The 13,912-nt window shown below is 37.4% G+C and overlaps 1 pseudogene; it reads left to right on the top strand.

The window, feature by feature from the left end:
- The first annotated feature begins 10,381 nt into the window (after positions 1-10,381).
- LOC132305785 (small nucleolar RNA R71) lies at positions 10,382-10,480 on the top strand (annotated as a pseudogene).
- Positions 10,481-13,912: the final 3,432 nt, after the last annotated feature.

The following is a 13,912-nucleotide window of genomic DNA, read 5'->3' as shown; positions in this document are numbered from 1 at the left end:
CATTTTGCAATTTAATTTAGAAGATATTTTGGAAAGGACCTTTTTGCAATTTTTGAAAAGTATGACAAGTGTCACACTCTCATTGGTCCACTTGTTGACATTTGTGTGGGGACATTTTGATGCCTTGGATCATGACATGTGGAGGGTAGAGATTGAACCACTTGTTGACCTAGGATAGGTGCACTTGTTGGCTTAGATGGTTGACAAGTGTAGACTTAGGATTAAGCCTACAATGGATGCTTGGATGAGTGACAAGTGTATGCTCCAAATTAAGTCTTGCAATTAATTTTGGGCCACTTTGGGATTATAATTTTTAAAGAGGGGTTTTTGTGCAATTGACCAAGACTTGTGTGTGTTGACCTTGGTGTAAGACCACATAGTGAGTGGAGAATTTCTATTTCCTCCACTTACATTCTATCACACTTAATTTCTATCTCCTCCCTCTCTTGTAAAGAAAACCTTAGCCTCCATGGATGAAACTTGAAGCCTTAAGCTTTGACCTTGATTTTGAGGGCCTTCCATTGATTTCCAAGCTTGACCTTGGGAATACTTTTTGTTCCCCTCATCTTCCACTTCATAACCCCAGAAGGGTTTACCATTTTGTGCTTGCTAGCCTTGGATTCAAGAGGAACAATCCTCTTGTGAGGTAGGGGTGTTATAATTTATTTTTCTAAGTGGCTTTACTTGCTTTTGTATGAGATATAAGTTGTATGCATATCTTTTGTAAATTTAAGAAATTAATGATGTATTATAGCTTGCATATAACTCATTTTAGACTTGGTATATGGCATTGCCATGACTTGATCTTTGATATATATTAAATTGAGATGATTTAAATGAGTTTTCAAATCTAGAGATTAAATGGATTTAATTTGATTTAAATTCTAGTAAATTGTGTTTTACTTGTATTCCATTTTAGACCTGATATATGGTATGACCATGACTTAGTGTTTGATATATATTAATTTGGGATCATTTGAACAACATTTGAAAATTAGAGATTTAATTAATTTAAATTATTTAAATTATATATGATGATATCTTGCTCATTTTGCTCTTTTGAATTGATTTATGTAATGAGCATGCTATGTTGTTTAACATATATTAATTTGAGATTATTTGAAATTGATTTGAAATCTAGAGAATTTAATTATTTTTGTTTAATTAAATTCTATCTAATAGCTCCATGGAATTCTATTTAATTATTTTTTAGAAATTGTTTGTATGTTTAAATCATGGATTTGGACTTGTTGTATATTCACTTGGTTATGTTTTAAGCATAGGATAACATTGTTGTTATATTTATATTTGGTAGTGCGTTATTCGTCGTCGCTACACCACAAGCTTAGAGAGTGTGCATTAAGGCGAGTGCCAAGTTTTACATTTATAAAAGCCACTACTACTTTCACTAAAAATATAGTCAGGGTGAGTAGGGATCGTCCTAAGGGAATGGAGTCGAATTTGGTTGTGGAATCACTATTAGGGTTAGTAGGTCGAGTGATCAAACAAATAATTGGTTGGTTGATTAAACTAGAGAGCAAATTAAACTAAATAATTGAATGCAATAAAGAGTAAGTAAGAGAGAGAGATCTTGGGGTTTAGAGGTCACCACCAAACAATACTTTTCTACACCCTTAACAAGTGACTAATGAGGGAAATGTGTGTTGCAATATTGATATGTGTGTGTGTGTTTCATTGATTCAACTAGCAAGGATGACCAATTAAGTATATATTGTCTAAGCAACATGTGAAAAGCACAATATATCTAACAATTAAGTATATATTGTCTAAATAGCATGTGAAAAGCATAATATATCTAGCAAGTCATTAATCATTTCATTAAGCTCATAAGCCAAATACACCACAAGGTTAGAGATATATGCTACTTGCATTCAAAAGTATGGAACATCAAACAACAAGTATGGATTGTCCTCCCATCTAACAACTATGCTACCACTACACTACAATTAAACTAATGACATGGAATTAAACTAATTAAGCTAAGGGAGAGGCACAATCCATCAAGAAATGAGCATGAACCATTAAGAAAATTACAAGAGCATTCCATTAAGAACAATGTTTTGACAGTCTCTAGATCTATGCCATTAATACACATAGACATGTATCAATAACACAAGAAATAGAGACAAACACATGAACATCTATTCTAGCATACAAAGACATATGAATAGAATTAAATGATCAATTGGAAGCATTAAACCACATGAACCATTGAATAAACAAGATTTGTATATATATAAGTGCCAAAACATGTATTATAACACTAATCCCTCAATAATACACAAAATCAAGATGTAGAAAGCATGCTTGGGGCTAACTCTAGCCCCAAGAGAATGTCTAGCCACTCATGGTAGTGCTTCTCCAACCCTCAAGGGCAAACTCCATGGAAGTAATCTACTCCTTGGTTGATGAAGAGCTCCCAAGCTTGTGTCTCTAGCCTTCTCCTCCTTTCTTCCTCCCTAAGAATAGCCTCTATTGTGATAAATCAATCTAAGTGTCTTCTAGCATCCCCTCCTTAAAAAGTGTATCATATTCTATATATAGGTAGGTCAAGTGACACACAAAATGAGCTGGGGTCGTGCACAAAATATTCCCCAATGATTGGATAAGGACAGCTTTCAATGAGCTGGAAATTTAACTTTTTCGCACTGGAAGAAGTTCGATCAATCAAACCTTAGACTTGGATCGATTGAACATGGCTGAGATCGATCGAACATGGCTAAGATCTATCGAACTGAAGTTGGATCGATCCTCAATGGCGGCGTTTTTTGGAAAAAAACAAATCTGAGATAGTTCGAAGATATTTTTAGGAAAAGGACAAAAGTGGTTGGTAGGGTGGTACAACTAGATAAGATCAATCATTTGGATAAGGATAAGGTAGTTCGATCGATCGAAGAATGATGTTGGATTGAACGAACTTTTGAGATCTCTGAAAATGTTATCATGGCTCTGATCCATCTTGAAGTGTTGAGATCGATCATATTAGATCGATTGAACCTTGATCTGAGATCGATCGAAGATGTTGAATTCCACATTTTTCTTCCTTTTGTTTCCACTTGGCTCCTTTCTTTGATTCATCCCAAAATTGCTTCATTTTTGCTCTTATTTGGCTGAGTTAGCTTATTTTCGGGATAAGTGCCTGAAAATGGAAATAACACGAAATCAATCTAAGACGGTAAAGTAAGATAGATAAGGGTACTAGAATGCCTAAGTTTAAGGGGTTTAAATTCGCATTTTTCAGTGCCCATCACACCCCCAAACTTAAATATTGCTAGTCGCTAGCAATGAACTAGAAAGTAAAGGAATAAAATGAATAACTAAACAACTATGAACTAGAAAGCAATGAATGGATAATGCCACTTTCGTAGGGAACACGATTGCACTTAGCGTATGCAACAAGCCTTTTAAACCCCTAGGTTACTCCTAGTGGACGAGTGAAGTCTTTTGAGGGTTTCCAGAAATGATACCTACAAACATTAAGCTTATTATTTCAAAAGAGACACCAATATTGCAAAGCAAGCATTGGGAGAAAACTACCTCAAGTATGCAATTTTTTAAACATTTCTAAGCAATCTCCCAAAATCTCAACATCAAGCAAGCAAATATGGTCCTCCACACATTAAGAAAATGATCATGCAAATCAAAATAACTCTAGAATCCTTTTTGAGTGGACCGACATCAAATGTGTTGCTATCTTAGCCAACTAAATAAATGATCACATCCTTACCCTCAAACTAGCACACAAATCTAGTACCGATCATCAAGACAAAAAGTGGACCTTTTTATTAAAGCTTTATTGTTCTAGGTGCGCTTATTCTTTTCACTAGTGATCCATGAGATCGAGCGTTAGATCAATGACTTCCAAACCAGACGGTTTTAGGGTATTAGGCGTTCAAACTCCCCTACGGACTTACAAGCTCAAATCAACTAGGCTACAAATCAAGACAACCTCCATCTAATCATTTCCCACTTCTTACCTTTTGGGAGAAGTCATCACTTTTTTATTACTTTTTTTTTTTTTCAATAAACAAGTTCAATTATTAACCTAGAGTTTGGGCGCTCCACCTTTCAGCACGAGAAGTTCAGTGCTTGATGAGGCTAGAATCCCAGCTACTTAGTGAAAAAGGGTTGTTATCCACATTTATCAAGAATGAAAGCTTTCAATGCACTACTAGCTTAATTGGGATATAACCAATTCAATAATCAACAAAGCATGTACCCCACAAATGAATGCTAGTGTGCGCCGGTGCTAGTGTAGAATCCTAGAATGAATCTCAAAACAAGCACAAAATCAAGATGATGTAGACCACAAGTGCAAGCAAGATATCAATCTTTCGAAAAATTTACTCATAAATGGCATCCACAAGGCATACAAGGAGTATTGGATTCTCAAGTCAAGCAATTTTTAAATTCTAAGCAATATAGTCCTCAAAAGATCAAAATCATCGCTAATATGGACTAATCATAGAAAATCTCTCAAATACACAAGTTATGCTCAAAATTTTTAATTTAAAAATAAACACTGTAACATACACCATTACCCCCAAACTTAAACGCCACAATGTCCTCAATGTGCAAAGAGAACAAAAGGAAAGAGTATACCGGTGCAATTAAGGCAAAGAATGGCTGGGACTGAAGTATCCAAAGTGGGTGGCATGGCCCCCCCAAACTTGGGATTAACTGTGGTCTTGAAATTTGGCACTCGGATAAACTCGTCAGATAACAAAAAGGGATAATCAGTGCACAGTGGACATGCAAGTATAAATGAAATAAAACAGTGAGAGAGGTGTAAGGGTGGTCCTGAAAATTATGTAGCATTCTCTCTCACTGTAGTCACTATGATGCACCTGATGGAGTTAAACAGATAGATATGAGAACATAATAGATGTCATCCATAGTAAAAACATATATAAAGAAAATAAAGTATAGAGTGCAGCAAAAGAGCAAAGCCGACATATCCGGCTGCAAATAATATACAGTGACAAAAATGAAGTGTAGATCATAGAGGTGTAGTATTAAAAGATAGAAGAAACCGGGAATCTCAGGTGGACGAGGCAGGACGGGCAGGGCGAGCTCCGCGGATATCGTGAGATAAGTCTCGGAGTACAGTCATGACATCTGTACGGAATGTAGTAAAATCAGCTTAGTAGGCTACAGCATCAGCTCGAATGGCAGCAGTATCAGCTCTGATAGCAACCACTGGGAGTCTCAGGTACGGATAAATCAGAAGAAAGATCCTGAGTCTGCTCTTCCTCGTGTACTGGCGACCCAGCTGGAGAGTGATGCTCTGCGTCATCTACAGGTCTCTCTAAATCAATGTCTATGTGCTCGGCAGCTGGACTTACTTGTACATCGTCCGCTACAGGGTTTGCTGTTACTGCCTCTGCCTCTTCAGCCTCGAGCTCCTCTGCAGCCAATATTGCGTGGTCCTGCAGTCTGGTGATAATAACATTGTAGCTCTTATCTTAGTCCTTCTTCAAGAAGTGACAGGAACCTCTCTTAGGGTGCTCCTAAGGATGGAAAGGATAGCGCTGATCAATCAGTATCTAGGTGATGAGGTGGCCAAATGGGAGAGACTTAGCCCTTCTGGGCTTCTCCTTGCTGATATACTCATCGAAGAGCTTCCTCATCACGCTCCAGATGAGCGCGGGGATAGATACCCAGTGGCCTGTATAAAATTCGTAGAGGGCTGTCAGATAGTCTCCTCGCCGCTGAATCTTGTGCCCGGCCATATATATGTTCCGAAAGAGAACTGAATCAAAGAACCATAGGTTATCTGGAAAACAAGTGCGGGTGGCGAAAGTCTCGCCATTAGCATGGTGACCTGTCAGAAATACTACCATGTCGGCATAAAAAGGCTTGTATAGCCTAGGCTAAAGCTCTTGTAGCTCCGGAGGGCATCGGTGTGAACAATGACATGATTTGGCTAGTGTGTCCACAGTAATAGAAATCTGATGGCCATCTATGGTAGTGACCAGCTCTGCCATGGTACGCGGGGACTGTCGGAGGTTCTGGAAGAACATCCGTACTAGCCGCAGGTAGACTGGCTCAGTAACTGGGGCAAGAATAGCTGCAAGGCCCCTCTGGATAATATCATCATAAGCTGAACGGGTCAGCACCGATCTGGAGAAGAAATCTGTGTCGAAAACTAACTCATGGTCCACTGTCATATGTGCATATCTAGGCGCGGGCCTGTCACGCTCTCGAGCTGGCTGGTGTGGTGGAGATGGTAATGGTGAATGCTCAGCCTTAGCCTGTGATGGAGATGGAGATGGTGTAAACGCAGGCTGAGCCTCAGAAGTAGATGGAATATGATCAGCCTCAGCCTCATGAGAAGGTGACTGAGGTGGAGTAGGCTCTAATGGCTCCTCCTGTATATGAGAGGGCTCTGCTGGCTCCTCTATCCTAAGTCTGATACGTCTCTGAGGCCCATGTTGCCTCTTGGCAACAGTCTTGCACTTAGTCATGGCCTGAAAAATAATTTAAAACTTGCAAGGGGAGTCAGTGCCAGAATAAAGAATTGAAAGCACAAAATAGAAACAAGCATGTCAAAAAAGATAGACAAAACATATATGACATGAATCTATACAAGTGACAGGAGGTGAACATGCTCAACAATATGAGTATGAAATGCATCCAATGTGGAATATCACAGGCATTAGACATGAATGAGATAGCATGGACACAAGATAAGATGCATGGAATGTATGTATGAAATATGTGAATTCAATCGATCACAAATAATATGAGATCGATCTCAAAACTTCAATCGATTTGAGAAACTGAAAAAGATGAGTTCGATCGATCTCTCAAGATTGATCTGAGATAGAAGTTCAATCGATCGAACTGTGCAAAGATGAAAATCGAAAGGTCACAGATCTGTGACGTGGATGGCACGGGGCCTTCATAAACAGTGTTGTGGGCCCATCAACACAACAATTCCTCGATCCTACTCACTTTACAAAGCCCATACTCCCATAAAACAACTTAAAACTCAAATATATACAAACACATATATGCACATATATACACAATGTTTCAAGCTTTATCAATGGTGGATTTCATCATCAAAATATCATGGATCTAGCATGTAAAGTACAAATACATAAAATAGAAGCTTAAATCACAAAGTGGATCTCGGATCTCACCTAAAATATAAGAGAAGTGGATGAGATGCAAAGGGGGTGATGGAATCTGAGAGAAGAGAGAAGTCAACGCTCACCGGATTTCGCCGGAGATTCACCGGAGAAGATGATGAAGATGGGTGCAAGTGCTGACGGGAATGAGGGACAAGGGATTGAAGGGTTGGATCGATCTAATGAATCGATCTTGAGACCCTCAGTTCTATTTTTAAAAAATTTTCCCGTTCAGTTCGATCGATCGAACTGAGATTTTAGATCGATCGAACTATGATGATCTCTCTTCAAAGTATTTTTGGAATTTTTGAAATTTTTGAAAAATTAAAAAATTAAAATTAAAATTGAAATATAGAAGATATTTTTGGATTTTTGAAAAATAAGGGTAAAAATAATAAAAAAAAATCTTTTTGGATTTTTGAAATAAATAAAGTAAAATCCTCTTCTTTTTTTTTTTTTTAAAAAAAAAGAATAAAATAAAATCCTTTTGGGATTTTTGAAACGGAAAATAAAATAAAAATATTTTTGGATTTTTAAAATTAAAAAGTCAAACAAAGTCAAAGATAGTGAGATGAAGAACTGAGATCGATCTGAACAAAATGTTCGATCGATCAGATAGAGAGCAAAAATATGCAGGTTTTTGGTTCAAGAATTTGGTTAAGTGTTGGCACTCAAGATCGATCGAACTTTGAAGTTGGATTGATCTAAGGTCTTCTGATCGATTTAAGAATAAGTTCAATTGATGAGACAAATAGGTGATTTAGATGCAGATGGATGCAGGTCAAAAATTTTTCTAAGTGTTGGATGCAGGTGGAAGTTCGATCGATCGAACTCTCATTTGAGATCGATCGAACTTATGCAAAATGCTCAATCATAACATAAAAGTTCATGCAATCCTAATCACAGTTCCTAGCAATGCATATGAACCAAAAACAAGTGTCTAGACTTCGCAAGAAATGAAATTTAAGATAGACATGAGGGAGGAATAGGGTTTTGACACCCTACGAAATGTCGTGCTAGTCTTTAACGTCTCTAGCAAGACATTGGGCTCTTTTAGCCCGGATCAAAGATCTTGTAATGCATCCCCTCCTTGTTGGGGTGATAGATGCTTTGAACTCCACCCAACAAATGGTTCTTTGAAGAACTTGTTGGATTAAGCTCAAAAGAAACTTTTGATCCCTTGTCAATGCAATCACAATCTTTGGGCCTCCATGCCCTTTCAAGGCAAGAATTTGAAATAAGACTTTGAAAATGCAAGGTTGAAGATGAGTCCTTTGAAGTTTTGGTCTTACACAAAAGCTCATTTCCTTGACATTGAAGATCATAGCATTTATCTACAACATTAATCTCCCCTTCATATTTGTCAAATGAGTTGGGTGTGGGATTGAAGATATTCAACTTCACTTTCATGTGGCCAAATAAGATCTTCATTATCCCCGTCCTACAATTGATGTTGGCATTAGCGGTTGCCAAAAAAGGATGGCCAAGGATAACGGGAATTTGGCTTTTAGGATTGGGGACCGGTTCTGTGTCAATGACAACAAAATCAACGAGGAAGAAAAATTTGTCAATCTTTATCAAAACATCCTCAATTATACCCCTAGGCTTCTTAATGGATCGGTCGTTAAGTTGTAAAACTACCGACGTCGGTTTCAATTCACCTAGGCCCAATTGGACATAAACTGAGTATGGAAGAAGGTTAACACTTGCTCCCAAGTCAAGAAGCGGCCGATTAATGATATGATCACCAATAATGAATGAAGTAGTAGGTGAACCGGGGTCCTTAAACTTTGGTAAAGTGTTATGTTGCAAAATTGAGTTCACTTGCTCGGTTAAAACCACTTTTCTTGGTGCTTGGCTCTTGTTCTTCCGCTTTTGGGTGCACAAGTCTTTTAAGAATTTGGCATAAGCTGGAATTTGCTTGATTGCATCTAAAAGTGGAAGATTAACTTTCACTTGCCTAAACATTTCCATGATTTCATTGGTTTTTGCCTTTTGCTTGTCTTTTGAATGGATCATTTTAAGGCATCCGGAAATGGAGCTTTTGGCTCAAACACTTTTTCTGCATTTTCTTTTGAAAACTCTTTAACACAAGAATTTTTCAAATCACTTTGTTTCAAATCATTTTTCAACAAAACCTTTTCAAATTCATTTTTCAGCAAATCTTTATTCGAATCATTTTCAAAATCATTCTTCAAATCATATTTTAAAGCTTTCTCATTCACAAGATCATGTATATGCAATGAAGGAGGAATATGATGTGAAACGGGACGGGTGATAACTTGAGGTTGCACCGGTTCACTCTCTTCATTGAACTTTTCGACTGGCCTTCTGATGAGGAATGGGTTTCCACAACACATTGTTACTTAGGTGGGGCATTCATAGGCATCTTTCCCTTCTCTCTTGCATTAAAAGTGTTTGTTATTTGCCCTAATTGGGTTTCTAGCTTCGCAATAGATTGAGAGTGGGAATGAAGCAATTGTGTGTTTGCCTCAAGAGTGCCCAAAGTATTCAAAACTTTTTCTTTAAATGTGGGACTTCTAGCATTTCCTTGGGAATAAGATTGGTTGGGAAAATAAGAGTTAACAAATTGATTCCTTTGTGATTGATAAGGTCTATAACCTTGAGATCCTTGGTTTTGAAGTGGAGGTGGAATGTACTTCCCTTGAAAATCGCCTTGGAAAGGGTTTGAGCCCTCTCCTTGGTTTTTCAAAGAGAAATTCGGATGATTTCTCCAACTTGGATTATAATGAGTACCATAAGGATTGTTCCCTTGGTTCACAAAAGCTGCATTGACTTGTTCATTAGGTTCATTATGCATTTGTCCGTGAGGACAATGAGGAGTAGAATGAAGAACACTAGAACAAGTTATACATGTTTCATTTGATGCACGATGAGAATGGTTAGGGAAGGAAGATACTTGGTTAGCTTAGTTTTGGTTAATTAAAAATTGATCAAACCTTTGAGATAAAGACTTCATTTCGGCGGCTATTTCATTTGAATGGTCGACTTAATATAAGCCAACACTCTTCTTACCTTATGAATTTCTACTATTCTTGGATGATAATGTTCTATGCAAAGAATTTTCATTCATGCTCTCATAAAGACGCCACACGTCATCCTCATGCCTATCAATGTATGAGCCACCCATGGAAGCATTAACCATGCCTTTGTAATTGTCCGATAAGCTCTCAAAGAAATATTGAACTAATTGCCATTTGGGCATGTCATGATGTGGACACTTCCTAAGCAATTCATTAAAGCGTTCCCATGCCTCATGAAACGTTTCTCCATCCCCATGTGAAAATTCCCGAATTGAGGTTCTCATGGCATTGGTCTTAGAAACCGGATAGTACTTCTTCGAGAACTCTTGTTACATTTCTGCCCAAGAAGTGATTGAAAAAAGCCTAAGATTGTTAAACCAATACTTTGCCTTGTCTTTTAAGGTGAATGGAAAAAGTTTGAGTCTTAAGACCTCTTCCGGCATGTCCGTATATTTTACGGTGGAACATACTTCTAGAAACTCATCAAAATGCTTATAAGGTTCTTCACTTGGAAGTCCATGATAGTTAGGAAGCATTTGAATGGTTTGTGGCTTAATTTCATATTGATGTGCTCTAAATGGTGGCAATTGAATGCATGTGGGTGCATTGTATTCATTAGGCACATAGTGATCTCTTAAAGCAAATGGAGGATTAGTAATTTGAAATGCAACATGGGCACTTTGATTTTGATTTCCTTGAATGATGGGAGGTTATGGAGCATACATTGGCCTTGGCATTCCAAATGGAACTTGGCCTTGTTGTTGTTGTGGTTGGTGAATGAATGGCCTAGGCATGTCTAATGGTGTTTGAATGTTCTCATGATGCACATTTAGATGGAGGATACCTTGTTGGTCTATGTGACCAAGGTCCTCTACATGCTCTTCATTATGGCCTTCCATTGATGTAACGGATTGGGTAGAACTAGAACTTCCTCTTCCCCTAGGATTTCTAACTACGGATTCAAGATGCAAATCAAGAGGGACAAGAGTTGGTCTTAGTGATCTACGACCATGCATGTACAATGTAAAAACACACAAACATAATGAATGAACAAACACTTCGACTTCACAACAATTCAATGAATCTTCCTCCACAAACACTTAACCTATACTCCTATGCTTTAACAACAATGATGCAAAGAACAATTAAGAATGCCTCCACGCGGGCCGACGATTTAACTAAGGGATTGAGTAAAGAAAGTCTCATAAAGGTCCTTTAGCACTTCAACTCCAAATTTATAGCTTAGCTTAGCAATTTTTTTAAAATTTTTAGCATTTTTCCTTGCTTGCTTAGCTCCTTTGCTTGAATGCTCCTTTGCTTACTTCTTAGCTCAATGCTCCTTATCAAAGATGAACAAACACAATAAGTAATCAAAAGAAAAATAAAAACAAAGTAAAGACATGATCAAAAGAGTACTAATTCCTAATTGATTCCACAAATACGACGTTGCCTAATCCCCGGCAACGGCGCCAAAAACTTGGTGGTGCGTTATTCGTCGTCGCTGCACCACAAGCTTAGAGAGTGTGCATTAAGGCGAGGGACAAGTTTTACATTTTTAAAAGCCACTACAACCTTCACTAAAAATATAGTTAGGGTGAGTAGGGATCGTCCCAAGGGATTGGAGTCAAATTTGGTTGTGGAATCACTATTAGGGTTAGTAGGTCGAGTGATCAAACAAATAGTTGGTTGGTTGATTAAACTAGAGAGCAAATTAAACTAAATAATTGAATGCAATAAAGAGTAAGTAAGAGAGAGAGATCTTGGGGTTTAGAGGTCACCACCAAACAATACTTTTCGACACCCTTAACAAGTGACTAATGAGGGAAATGTGTGTTGAAATATTGATGTGTGTGTGTGTTTGGTTGATTCAACTAGCAAGGATGACCAATTAAGTATATATTGTCTAAGCAACATGTGGAAAGCACAATATATCTAACAATTAAGTATATATTGTCTAAATAGCATGTGAAAAGAACAATATATCTAGCAAGTCATTAATCCTTTCATTAAGCTCACAAGCCAAATACACCACAAGGTTAGAGACATATGTTACTTGCATTCAAAAGTATGGAATATCAAACAACAAGCATGGATTGTCCTCCCATCTAACAACTATGCTACCACTACACTACAATTAAGCTAATGACATGAAATTAAACTAATTAAGCTAAGGGAGAAGCACAATCCATCCAAAAATGAGCATGAACCATCAAGAAAATTATAAGAGCATTCCATTAAGCACAATGTTTTGACAATCTCTAGATCTATGCCATTTAATACACATAGACATGCATCAATAATACAAAAAATAGAGACAAACACATGAACATCTATTCTAGCATACATAGACATATGGATATAATGAAATGATCAATTGGAAGCATTAAACCACATTGTTAGTCACTAATTGACTCTAGAGGGGGGTGAATAGAGTCAATGGCCAATTTTTACAATTTATAAAATATTAAATCTAACAAACTGTTAAGCACAGAGGAATTGAAACATTCAAGCAGTATATGGCACAAGTATAAAAGAGATAGAGATGAGAGATTGCAAACTATGACTCGGCGATTTAGCGAGGTTCAGAAACTCCTACTCCTCGGCTCAAGGTCCCTCTTGAGACTTCCCAAATTCACTAGAGCTTCTCCTTAATGGTGGAGAGCAACCTTCAATTAAAGCAAGACCCTGCTTCTCTTCCTTGCTAGGAGAACACCCTTCTCCTAGGGTTCCTTTTGGGTCACACCAACCCTTTTACAATAACTTGGAATAGAAATGAATTGAACAATAAATCTCTCAAAGATAGAAGTACACAGTTCTGCTCATGACTATAGTAAAGATGAATATATATGAAGCTCAGAATTGCTACAGTAGAATGAAATCTAAGAGAGAAAATGAAAACTGAGGAAATGAAAGCTCAACGAATGCTTCTTTAATGCTTTTCAAGAATGGTAGAATGCTCTCTGTAATGGTGTTTATTATGATGCAGACCAACCTCTGTATTTATAGATAAACAATGGTCAATACAGCTGTTGCAGGTGGTTAGAAAATAATAAATGAAAAAGTTTCCGTTGTAGATCAAAACCCTAGAAGGAGCCGGCTCTTATAAATAAGAGGAGGCGGCTCCTTAGCCTTTTGAGTCGGCTCTCCATTTTGGGAGCCTGCTCTTTGGATGGAAACTTCATTTTTCATTGAAAAAATAGCTTATAGGAGTGTTGAGAGCCGTCTCTATTTTTGTGGAGCTTTCTCTATTTGAAATAGAGCCTGCTCTAATTTTCTGAGCCTTCTCTACTTTTGTAGAGCCTTCTTTATTTTCCTGAGCCTTCTCTAATTTTTGTAGAGCCTTCTTTACTTTCAGTAGGAGACTTAAAATGAATTCCAGTATGATGTGAGGCTCATGTGTGAATGTGTTCAAAAACCTAATGAGTTAATTTTATGTTCTTTGAAAGATGAAATGAGAATAATATGCATGAATTGTAATTTTGAGCTTCAAAATATAGTCAACTAAACTTTGACATTTAAACCTTAAACTCTCACCATCCTATCTTCCATTTTCTTCATTTCTTGACCATGATCGTTTAGGCTTGATGAAGATTTACTGAAAAGCTTGAATGATCTTTGAAGTCCGAGTTCTTCTTTAATTTCTTGCACTTTGATGCGACCCTGAATTCATTGCTTGAGTGTTTGGAATGCTTGAAATGAAACTTCTAGCTC

The sequence above is a fragment of the Cornus florida genome, unplaced genomic scaffold, assembly GCF_030987335.1.
Source record: "Cornus florida cultivar Cherokee Brave unplaced genomic scaffold, ASM3098733v1 CherokeeBrave_3.0.0_Hap2_Chr04, whole genome shotgun sequence".
Taxonomy (NCBI): domain Eukaryota; kingdom Viridiplantae; phylum Streptophyta; class Magnoliopsida; order Cornales; family Cornaceae; genus Cornus; species Cornus florida.
Note: the sequence above shows the minus strand (reverse complement) of the source record. Positions and strands in the feature narration are given on the sequence as shown.